The 12,485-nt window shown below is 38.7% G+C and overlaps 1 long non-coding RNA gene across 1 annotated transcript in view; it reads left to right on the top strand.

Moving 5' to 3' along the window:
- The first annotated feature begins 6,503 nt into the window (after positions 1-6,503).
- Positions 6,504-12,485, top strand: part of LOC148052399 (uncharacterized) — a 48,274-nt gene continuing 42,292 nt past the window's right edge. Inside the window, exon 1 of the long non-coding RNA XR_015699065.1 lies at positions 6,504-6,559. This is a non-coding gene — a long non-coding RNA (uncharacterized LOC148052399). The remainder of the gene's footprint in view (positions 6,560-12,485) is intronic.

The following is a 12,485-nucleotide window of genomic DNA, read 5'->3' as shown; positions in this document are numbered from 1 at the left end:
ATTGAAATATGTGAACAGAGTCAGTAGCACCTACAGGCTGTTCTGCATTTTAGATTAGAAAGAAAATATAAATGAAACAGTTCCAGATCACACTGATTATGTGTGTGGGAAATAAGTTTGTCATTTAAAGCCTATATGGTTTGCTTAGGAAAAAAATGAGGCAATAAAAATAGGCTCATAGGGAAATGGACCTGATCACTGAACTGCTGTTGCTTGGAAGAATTTGGAAAAGGGAAGATTAGAGGAATTGTCTCTTCAAAACAGAATAGAATAGAACATTTGGTCGGTTGGAAGGGACCTACAATGATCGTCTAGTCCAAAAGCTAGTGGACAGGTTTAATGAAGCCACAGAGGTTATACGTGATTTTTTTTCCCACATGTTCTTTTAGTACCTGCAGTAACCACTCTGGAAAAAAAATTTGAACAACTGCCATACAACTGAAATTTCTGATGTTGCCGGAATTATGACTAATGCCTTTCCTCTTAATGTAAATGCTGCCTTCACTTCGTCCATGCTTTCTTCTCCAAGAAGACGGTAAGAGACAAATTAAATTTAACGTGAGCATCAGCACATATGATGAAAGGAAAAAATATGAAAGAAAAAAATGTTTGAGAAGTGAATGGGAAGGCGTGGATAAAAACCATAAAGACACTAGAAAATGGAAATATACAGCAAAATTGAAATAATAAAAGAAAATATCCAATGATTTTGAGTAATGAGTAACAGAGCTTTGGCTAGAGTTGAAGAAGGAAGGAGAATACAAAAAGGAAAAGATAAAAGAAGATTAATAAAAAGTTTAAAAGAAGAGAAGGAAGGGAAAAGCAATGGACATACTATGAGTTTAAAATTATTTTAAGGAAAGCTATCGGCAAAATATTTTTTAACTCTCATTAAAAGACCTATTTAGGCCTGTTGCACACATATGCAAGAAAATGTGCAAAGTCTGCATAAAGCATGCAGCCTTCAAAACTGAGTACCTGGAGTTAAACGATTCAGTTTTTATTGATGAAAGTTGGACAAATGCAGTTGTATTCAGAAGAACCTGCCAAAAAAACTGAACAGGTTAGAAAAAATCTTAGTGAATGTTGTTTAATCATTCTGACTAGAAAATTTCAGTTGTAATTAAAATACTGTTTATCTAAATTGAAAAATAACACAAAAGTAGATAAAAATGATTTTTTAAAATTTCTTATTTTAAAGGATTTTTTTTGAATGAGAAAAAAAGTTTCCAGGAAAGTGATACTGTCTGATCAATATTAATCTTCAGTAAAATACAGTTTTGCATAGAAAAAAATTGTAACAGAAAATTGTGACTAGTAGCTTGGTACATTTTGAGAATAACTTAATTTCTGAGATACTGTTAGTGGATACCAGCTGCAGGTGGGGTTCAGGCATTTCTGAAAAAATCCCAACTAGATAATTTTGATAATAAAAATAGATATGGAAGCCTAAGGTTTGGCCCTGAAATGGAAAATTTAAATTTTTTATAAGTTATAGTTCAATTGCAACCAGTTTTGGGTGAGATCTTTCTCTGAAGATTGAAAAAACATTTCTGTGTTTTTTTAAGAAAATGGAATTTATCTAAAATTTTATCCTGGTTGAATTTTTATGTTTTGCCGTACATTATATATTTTACCTTTTCCTAACTATTCTATTATTCTATTCTATTCTATTCTATTCTATTCTATTCTATTCTATTCTATTCTATTCTATTCTAAACTTAACATGGCTTAAAAATTTGCAGATGTTCACACTGCTTTTAAAATATTTTGACTGTGTATGTTTGCAGGAAACCAATAAATGTGCTCCTCACTTTATTTGATATAATTCTGGCATTTTTTTGTTAGTCCTTTGCATAAAGCAAAGTGTTGAGGGACCATATCACACTACTGGTTGCCTGTAGCTTTTAATGTCTATCTCTATATGAGTGTTTCAGATTCTTTTGCTCTACAGGTAATAAAGATATGTTCTTCATCTGAAATAATATGTATTTAAGTCTTTTTTTTTTTTTTTTTTTTTTTTTAAAGGAACAGAAACAATATGGGATGCTTATGGGAAAGATTCAGTGTAGACTATAACTTATGTCATACAGCTAATTTAGGTGTCTCCCTATTTAGGTCTCCTCTCAGTGAAGAGGCAATAACAGAGGAGGTGGAGATGCTGTTGATTATTAGTATTGATAGAACTACTGACATTTTGTGGGATAGGTTGTATGACTGGAATATTAAAATCAATTGCTGCTACCCATTTCATTAAAAGGAATGGGAGAAGAAAAAAAAAAAAAGAAGACAGGTATGGATGAAATGTGAAAGTTTCACGTCTATGAGACAACATCTGTTTAAACTGCATATTTCCATATTACCAGGCGACTTCTATTCAGGAGTCTTCAAGGAACCAGGTGAGGAACTCTATGAGCCTCTATGGTTATTTTTTAAGATATCTTGGCATGTTTCAAATATTTTTCAGTAAAGCCAAGAACAACAAGGAAATATGTCTGAGAGCAAAGGCAGCAGGCTGGAGCATTGCCCTGGCTCAGTGACACACGGACCTTCAGCTCTGCTGGGGACCCGTCCAGCCAGCTGGTTCACATGAGCCCTCGCGAGAAGCTTAATGCAATCCCCGAATTACAAAAGGGGACTATCACCCAGAGACGGTGAGCTCTGGTAAGAGGGCTTCAGGGCTCCTTTTTTATTTCCAGTGTCTGCGCTTCAAGGAGGAACATGAACTTGCTGACAAGAGTTCACAGGATGACTACAAATACAAACAGTTTTGTTTGAAAATGAGCCTTACGGTGTGAAGTTTAAGGAGGTCAGCCTTCATGTCGTTGATGGTTCAGAGGTGATCTGAGTGCCTTCTGAGCTGCTTTGGAATGGAAAGACGCTGGCTGCTCTTTGGAGGTTTTGTTTGTTTTTTAACTTTGCAGGCAGTAACATTTGGAAGTTGAAGTTAGGCCACCTCAGCCTGGAATTAAAACCCGGCTTTCCTGCGGAAAGGGTGATCGAAGTCTGGATCAAATCACTGGGAGGCAGTGGACTACCCTTTCCTTCACATCCTTAAAAAGAACTTAGTTTTTTTTTTAAATATATATATAAGTTTAGTTCAGTTTCTACAGAACACCCTAAGGTTGGCATTTGCAGAAAGCTAGTTGTCCTTTCATAAGCCCTCACAAGTACTTTCACATGGGCTACTCTGCCCAAATAGCGGAGGAAATGCAGCTGGAACAGCTTGGAAAAAGGTATAGGACAGTGTGGTAGGAGGCACTGGATGGGAAAGGTTTTAATGAGATGCTTTTCCCCAAAGATGACCATTTTGATGGGATCTCGGTGTTGCTGATATGAGATTGACCTTCCTGTGGCTGCTGGCAGGGGTGGTGGGGCTGCCCAAGAGCCCACTTCTGTGCCTCTAAGGCACTGCTGAGCCTCCCAAGGAAACACAGCTCTCTGGATCGTTTATGTGGGCTGTCACAACTCCATCAGTTGGTTACTGTCATTGCTTTAGTATGTGGAGCAGGTGTTTAATAAGCAAATCCAAGGAGGGATTAAGAAAAAAAGGAAACTAACAGAAATTTTGTATTTATATTGGAAAACCTTTTTTTTTGCAGTGCTGCTGCATATGGTGTCTAGCAGGCCTTGTAAAGAGCTGTTAGATTATATTCTTTGTAACTCAAAAGAGAGAGATGAATTTTCTTGGAAATCAGTAGCTTTTTAGAAGTTTCTCTACCATAAATCAACTGCCTGATCCAGACTGATGTGTAATCTGGTGACTCTCAGCAATGGGGCACAGCAAACTCATCCTGATGGAAGCTCAACCCACCTCCGTCCTCAGTTTTATCTCAATATATATTAAATGAGAACTTTTACTGCAGCATCTACACACATTTTTCTGGTGGGCTGTGGCATCTCTTCCAAGTTAAGCGTGGACTGCTTTATAGACCTGTATTTGCAGAATGGCTACTATATTGAAACTCCAAATAAAAAGGAATTACAACATATGTTCTGCACAGAGAATATTTATTTTGTCTCAAAGTGTGTTGTATAGCAAAGGAAAGAAATCTAGAAACGGGGCATAGAACAACCATGCCACAATTATAAGAAACCCCCAAATATTCTTACAAATAAATTGTTTCATATGGCTGTGTTTATGGTTATTTTTATTTATAGTGTAACTCATAGGATCCATACCAGTAATACAAACTAAGGACCCTTCCTGCCCCTGCAGTGCCTCTTTCCTCCAACATCTGGATAAGCACAAGCATTCCTCTGGACGTACACATGTCTGCGTGTTATTATTACTGCTAGTGTCTATTATTGTTGTTATTATTAATTAATTTAGAGTACTTATATAGGGTTATTCCAAAGTTCGACCTAGCTCAGCATCTTCTCTGGCCGAAAGAAGACACCAAGGGAAGAATCTAAGATGAGGGCATCTGTGTATGATACTGTTTTGTGCCCATTCTTAAAATCCAGAACAAAAAAAAGAGAGCTTTTTTTTTTTTTTTTTACTATTTAAGATTAAAAAAAAAAAAGAATATATTTTTAGGTTTGTGTCCTATTTCAACCTGGAGTATCTTTCACAAGCCAAATTACTGAGCCTTAGAAAAGGAGACTGCAAATGAAAAAAAATGAATGCAACTTTAATAATGGCATTGGAAATGTCAGAGGAATGATAGAGCTACTGCATTTGCTGTGACTGCTCCCTGACTGCTATTCTTTATTGGCATGTGTGCCTCGATTGTTCAAACTACACAATGTCTGAACATTGATGTCATATTTTTGTTATTGCAAAAAGCCTACATTTGACCTTTCTTTGTAAGTGTGACACTAGTTGAATTCTGCTTTAGTTTATGGCAATTTACTAAATCCTTTGAGAGTTCACTAGTTAATTATTGCCAAGTGAATTTTTAATTTGCTCCTATGATTACATTGGTGAATACAGTCATTAGTGGGAAATTTATTTTAGAAATTGGCACTAGAGGGAGCTAAGTAATTGTATCATTTATGTATCTAGGAAGGAAAAAAAAAAGAACATTCATTAAAAACTTGCTTTTTTCTGAACCTGCTGATTTTACAAATATGGCAGCTATGCCTCAGCAAATTATAAGTGATAATGAATTAGTTAATTTTCCTTACTGAAAACTGCTATGCTAAGATTATTAAATTACTGTATTTCTATTTAGTGAAACTAGCTACCAGTCAGTAAATTAGGATTTCTAGGACTCTTTTGGGAAGGGGAATTTTTTGTGACTATTATCCTTGTTTATCATTATTTTGGTCTTAACAGAATTAAAATGCTCACAGATACCCTCCCGAAGTATCAGTTTGTTCCCTAATGCATTGCAGGATGGATGGCCTTGTCGGATGCTGCAGCTCCGTGGGAGGAGCCGGTGGAGGTGCCTGTAGTGCAGACCCTGAAGCCTTTCTGGACTGTGCCAAAGCCATGTCTGGACATGAAGTGCCATAGCTTCCAGTCCTATGTCCACTTAAATCAGTGGAGTCCCATCTTTATTTAGTGGCAGCTGACTCAGGACGTTTATCTTCATAGCTCATAGGCCAGCCTCATGCTGGACCCCATCCCCGCCATGCACACCCGTACCCGCCGACCTGCTGGGTGTGTAGGTTTGGCTGTGGTTCAGAAGATGCCATAGTTATCCCCAAATTGCCATGCTGCTTGTGCGCCACAGCTCTGTCCATCTGAAGAAATTGTGACATTTAGCATGCTATAAGTCTTCTGGTTCTACGTGAAAAGTTGTTTCATTTGAAGGTGGTTTTAGGAGGGCTCTGCAGTTCACCTGGAAGCCACATGTGCTCTCTGAATGACTTCTCACTCCCACGTTTCTATATATCTTAAAGGAAAAAAACTCCCTCTATTTCCCTGTGGTGGGTGAAGGCCATAGGAAGGGAATTACCCATCTCTGCCTTTGAGGAACACACATCAACTCCTTCCTTTGCTTCCATAAAGCTGTCCCTACCACGGGAACACTGTGAACAAGTGCAGAGGACCAGTTTAGTTGGTGGTTCCCAGCTTGCTGACCTTTGTATGGGCTGTAAATATGAAACCATTGCAGGAATTGTCCATCTCCAAGAGCTGATGCTTCCTTCCTTTAAAAAAAAAAGTCAGCTCTCAATGTAGTACACCCAGTAAACAGAAAGTCATGCAGACAGTTAATTAGAACAGATGAAAATCCTGAATCCAAGATGTAGCTACTGGCCTGGATTCTTTGATAAGGGTGAACAACATCTGGCCTTATTGTGAAATATCATTAACAAAAATTTCTGAAACATTGTGGATTTCTGATCCCCCATCTCTTTATTGTTTAAGCCAATTTTTTTCCCTGTCATCCTTTATTCACGCACTGAGAAGGCACCACCACCACTACCACCACCTGGAAGCAGTATTGGTTTCACCTGCTGAGCTAAACGAGTCCTGCCAGGAAGGCATTTGTGCTATTGCTTTTAAGATAGCCACTTTACCCATGGTGTTTTTTCTGCATTAAGGCATGGGATTAGTATGCTCTCTGGGTTGGATTTAATGATATGTCCTCTTTTATGTACCACAGAGGTAGGTGTAATCAGGATCATAAATGAGGATAACGTTGCTTTTTTTTAAAAAAAATATTTTTTTCTTCCTTTTCTTTTTTTCTGGAATTTTGAGGATGTTCTGCACCTGCAGTGCTGAATGGGTATGGGTGCTTGCCATTCCTTTTGTCGCTTATGAAATCTAGGTTCTTCTTATGTACTGTGAATAACTTTGCCAAATTCTTTATGTGTGTTGTAGTCCATTTCACTGTGCGTAATGCTTTCCTGATGCAGTTATCTGAATTGAAGTTGCCTAAATGAAAACTCACCATGCTTTGCAAGTCACTTTTCCAGTATAACCTCCTGTGAAATCCTATGAGAAGTAAACAGCACATTTCATGCTTTTGACACTAGATGTGTTGTTCAATAGTTTAAATTAATATAAGTAATAATATTGCCAATCCAAGGCAATTTTTTTCCTTTTGTGTCATATGTGCGTATAGGCAATCGGGAAAATGATTTGAAGTTCTGTTGGTTTGGGTATGTTTCCCCAGTGACTTTATTCATGCTTGGCTAGAACAAGACATCTTGCCTTACGCTTCTCGGGTGTGAACTACGGATTAGATTTAGCGGTCTGATATTATTGTACAATAACTGGGGCCCAGAACCAATACAAATTCTTTATATTCCTAATAAACTGGTTTATGTTAGTAAATATCAAGCTATTTCTGTCAGCTTGCTGGCTTTTCAAGCAAGTGTAAATGTTGCGAATTTACGGTGGAGTAAAATCTGGTTCAGGAAGGGTAGTGCTCCAGGCGTCTGTACAGTCTACGAAAGAGTTTATTTCTTAACTCCTTTGATTTAGCTTTATTCTGTACCAAAAGTCAGTGCTATGAAGGTCAGAGATGATAAGCAATAGGAGTAGAGGGGAGAATGTTATCCTTTCCCGTTCCTTTTTAGTAGAAATGGGTCTGGGAAAACTTTGTAGCTCTGTGTCCACTTTGTGCATTTCTTTCCAAATTTCATTTGGAAATGAGGGAATCTTGTAGCATCTTTTTTTTACTTAATTTTTCTTAGAGTATCTCCTGTTAGACATTAAACATGATATGTAAGTATATGTATTGCTAGAAAAATCATCTTTATTTCCTGGCATTAATCAGGAGCACAGGGAAGGGTTGTGGAAGCTTGTACACCCTTTACATAGCAAGGGCTGAGTATGTACTTCAGATTCTGCACAACTGTTTTGAACAACTCCAAAACCCATAGGCCAGCTTTCTGGCAACCTAGAGGTGGGAAAGCGGGACATTAAAGCTAGCTTGGGTGGGTAGCCTGCCAGGTGGATAGGAAACTGGCTGAATTGCTGAGCAAAAATCATAGCAGCTGGCTGTTCAAGGTGTAACCCGCAGCCAAGGACTTAGCAGTGCTCCTCCAGGGCTGCTGCCGGAGCCCATGCAATTCTGCACGTGTTGCCACCACCTGGATGGTGGCATCAAGTGCATGGAGGCTCTTCTCAGAGGTTATCCATCCTTGCGGGCTTTCAAAAATCATCTGGCCTAGGTTCTGAGCATGGAGCATTTGGGAGATTTTTAGTTTTTTGGGGTGAGGAAGTTATGCAAGGTGGACAGTGAGGCGCGTGCGTGTGCCTGTTCTTTAAAGGGGGAACTTAAGCAGAAAAAGGAAGCTGCCTGGAATTTTTGGCACACCGATGGAGTGCAGAGAGCAAGATTAAATTCCTGTAGTTTAGCTAGAAAAAAAAAAAAGTTTCTTTCATAAGAGATATAATTTTATATCATTTCTGCCAAGACAGGGAAAGAAAAGGGTAATATCACAGGAGACAGGTAGGAGGAGGAAGAGGCAATAATGCTGTGGAGCCATCTTTCCTTTTACTTGTACTACTGCAGCTAGTCAGGCTGATCATTAATGCTGTGTTATAGCACTCTGGTCACATTTTTGTTACTGTTCTCCAAATAGGACAGCTTGGTTTTTATTGATCTAAAGCATGGGAACACAAAGCCTGATGTTGTTTCTCTACGTAATAAATTAACTAGTGCTGCTTATGTCCTATCATGCTTGGGAGTAGCATCCCTTAACTTTGTGATTTACCTCGGTATTTTCCTTCAAATTCTTTCTTAAAACAGTCCTTTTCCTACCTTTCTGAAAGGGCTAGGGAAATTTAATAAAGGTTAAGTCAGTCGCATGTGCACTACTGATGGCTCAGTATAGTTTACTGGCTCGCATCCAGCTGTGCATAACCCTCTCTTGTATTTTGAAATAGGGACTGTATTTTACACTGTATATCTATGGCACCCAATATAATGGAGCACTAGTCCTTGTGCAAAGCCTTGGGGGCCTTGGTCAGACAAATTATTATCCATGAAATATGAAATGTATTCAAAGTAGCTAAATAGCTCTATCTATTAAATATTACTATAGCCACTATTTAAATGCATTAGGTGAATTCAGTGATGCAATTTTGTTTTCAGTAGTTTAAGTTGAATAGTTTCCTTTTGGAAACATAGATAAGGAGGTAGTGAAATAGCTGATATGACTTATTAAAATATAGGAATTGGAAAGCCAAGGTAAGTGTCAAGGGAAAAACATAATTGAAACAACTTTTGAATCTAGTTGGCTATGGATAAACACCGAAATGAAAATAAAAGCCGCTAAATAACAGCAGAGCTTTGCTGAACTTCACTTGTGAACTGAACTCTGTTGACTTGAGATGGGGCAGTGGATGGGGACACGTCTCCTGCTGCCTCCTCCTGGGGCACCGCTCTTTTCTGTGGTTCTGGCAGACTGAATTTTATTAGCAATAAAAGCATCTAAAAAATGAAAACATTGCAAGATGACAACAAAAGTGTGATGCTATTTTAGATTAACCTCCCCCTTCTCGTAACATTGACTTGATTCATGAGTATCTGAACTGTTATTTCAACCTATCTATAGGCACTGGCAAACTTTTTTTTTCTACCCTGTATGCCCTGCTTATATTTTGAAGGGTATTTTTAGAGCTCTGAGGGTGAGAGATATATAAGGTGGGGTTTTTCTTTTTTCTTTTTTCTTTTTTTTTCTTTTCTATTAGAGTCAGCTGAGAGTCTGAGGCACAAGATGGCAGCAGAAGGAAAATTTGCTAACATCAGAAATAGCTGACTTGTCTAAGCTGCAAAAATGTGAGAGCCCTGGTTAAGTTTTTAAAATGATTTGAGCAGAGTTAATACAATTTAATGAAACTTCTTACTAAGACCATCTATCACTTGATCATCTTAAAAAAATCCCCTCCCTCTTTCAAAGCCTTGGTGAACTCATATCTTATAAAAAATTTGCTTTCTTAACTCAAAGTTCTTTTTTTAATAAACATTTTTGCTGGATTGTCTTCCTCCCTCCTCCCCCCTCCCCGCCCCCCCCAGTTATTTATTTTCAGCTGGAGTAAGATCAACAGGGGACTTAGACTTTATAAGCCACTTACCCAATAGTTTTTTTTTTTTGTTATAAAATGTCCCCTGAATGCCCCTTTAGTAGGTATGCTGTGCTGTTTCAAACAGAAAGCTAAGTTATAGCAAATTAAGCACTTCCATGCTGAATTTGGAGATTCTAGTCTGACTTCGTTTCACTAGAAATTGCATCTTTGATAGAGCCTTTGACTTTACCAGGTAAGAAATCGTAGCTCTTTAGGATCCAAAATAAGAAATGTTCAACACTTCCCCCCCCCCCCCCCCCCCCCACCCCGTATTACACTGGTTGTGGTACCACAGCGGGTATTAGAAAACCCTCAGTTGAGGCTTATACTTTCATCTCCCCAGTGTACTCCTTTGGTATGTCTTTGATTTGCGTACTTTGTAAGACAATTTAAAGATATCTTTGGTATTTGTTATTCTATGCTTTGGAGAAATGATGCTCTGTATAGTCATTTAGCTTGAGAGTCTGTACTCAGAGGTCTTTCTGGCTATGCTAATGTGGTACCAGAGATGCTCTCTGTAAGCGAAATTGCAAGGTGTTCTCTTGTGGAAATTATTTTGCATCGACTCTGCTTTCTAGAGCTAACCAACAAAGTCCAATTGATCCTAGGGGAGTTTGGAGTCTTTGGAAAACATGTGCTGTTTCTCCGCGGTTTGTGATGCCCATCCATGCAGTTGTGGCAACAATGAGCTATGTAAAAGCCAGACACAAAAGTTCTATATTTCCTTTGGTTTTACTACACAGCCAGCCCGTAACCATCTACAATGGCTCAAAAAATAAATACTGCAGTGGCCAAAGAGACAGCTCTGTGCATGAATGTCAGCCACTGAGGGCCATGGCTGTAAACACTTTAATATTGTTATAAGCCACTTGTGACACTAGAAGTGTTGCTATTAGTTTGTACAGTTTGTTAGAGTTTTATAGAACATATCACAGGATAACAAAATTCTTTAGTATAAGCTCACACAAAACTCTCATTTTGCTTCATTTCTTTTGGCTTCCTAGCTATGATCTAAAATACAGTTCTTTACTGTACCTTTTCGTGCCTCCAATATCTGTCTGCCAACTTGTTAGGCTATAGTTTTTTCCACATAGAACATATTCTTCTAATAAAAAACAAAACAAACCCCAACAAAGAAGGTGATCCACGTTCACATTTATTTATACAAGTACCTAAGTATTTCTAATTCTGTCTTCTGAAAATGGAATCTGTTCCATTGATAAACAGACTTGGCATATTCCTGGGCATGCTTTAATTCAGGTTGCTTTCTAGTTTACCAACAAAAATATGTTAAAGAAATTGCCCATGTAGTAATGGAGAGCCTGAAAGGAAGTCAGATCCAGTTTGCTATGAAATTCTAGATAGTTATATGTATTTTTCCACTGTCTGCACAAATGCAGGAGAATTGCACTGGTGTTTCGATGCACCACTGGGGCTTTTATTTATTGTCTTTTCCTTAACCCAAAGGATGCTGCTTTTTCTGTTTAGGAAATAAGTTTGGGAAAACATTGTTAGCCTCTCCTTTGCAGATGACACCAAGCTGAGTGGTGTAGTCAACACACCTGAGGGAAGGGATGCCATCCAGAGGGATCTGGACAGGCTGGAGAGGTGGGCCTGTGTGAACCTTATGAGGTTCAACAGGGCCAAGTGCAGGGTCCTGCACTTGGGTCGGGGCAATCCCCAGTATCAGTACAGGCTGGGGGATGAAAGGATTGTGTGCAGCCCTGCTGAGAAGGACTTAGGGGTACTGATAGATGAAACGCTGGACATGAGCCGGCAATGTGCTCTCACAGCCCAGAAGGTTTTAAACTAAAAGAGGGTAGATTCAGACTGGATATAAGGAAGAAATTTTTTACAGTGAGGGTAGTGAAACACTGGAAGGGGTTGCCCAGACAGGTGGTAGATGCCCCATCCTTGGAAACATTCAAGGCCAGGCTGGATGGGGCTCTGAGCAAACCGGTCTGGTTGTAGATGTCCCTGCCCATTGCAGGGGGAATGGACTAGATGGCCTTTAAAGGTCCCTTCCATCCCAAAGCATTCTATGATTCTCCTGATTATACTGCAAGTCTTCTGATGTTTGGCATCTCTTAATTTCAGAACGATTCAATGAACATATATATTCATTATGACTAATGTAAAAGAGGAAGCTTCCAACCAAAATCTGGAAATGTGACTTGAATGTATTTTAAAGGTTCAGAATGAAGAAAGAAGATCTAATTCATGGATATTGAGCTTTGTCACCCTTGAGCCCTGTCTACTGCCTGTATATGCAAGTTTTTTTTTTTGGAGGGAAAGCAACCAACAAAAAAAACCCCAAAAGCAAACCTCGCTGGGGAGCCCCCTGTAACTTTTAGGCTCTACCCTGCTGCATGCCGATACAGACACCTCCGCAGCTCTGGCTGCATGCAGCGATCCACATTTCAAAGAAACAGAGCATATAGGTTCAGGTGAATACACTGATTCCAAACAGACTTTGATTAAAAGAATGGTTTAATTAGAATAGTTTCTGTAC

Source organism: Nipponia nippon, unplaced genomic scaffold (assembly GCF_047370975.1).
Source record: "Nipponia nippon isolate SJK-2023a ecotype South Korea unplaced genomic scaffold, ASM4737097v1 scaffold_5, whole genome shotgun sequence".
Lineage (NCBI taxonomy): Eukaryota > Metazoa > Chordata > Aves > Pelecaniformes > Threskiornithidae > Nipponia > Nipponia nippon.
This window is presented reverse-complemented; position numbering and strand designations above follow the sequence as displayed.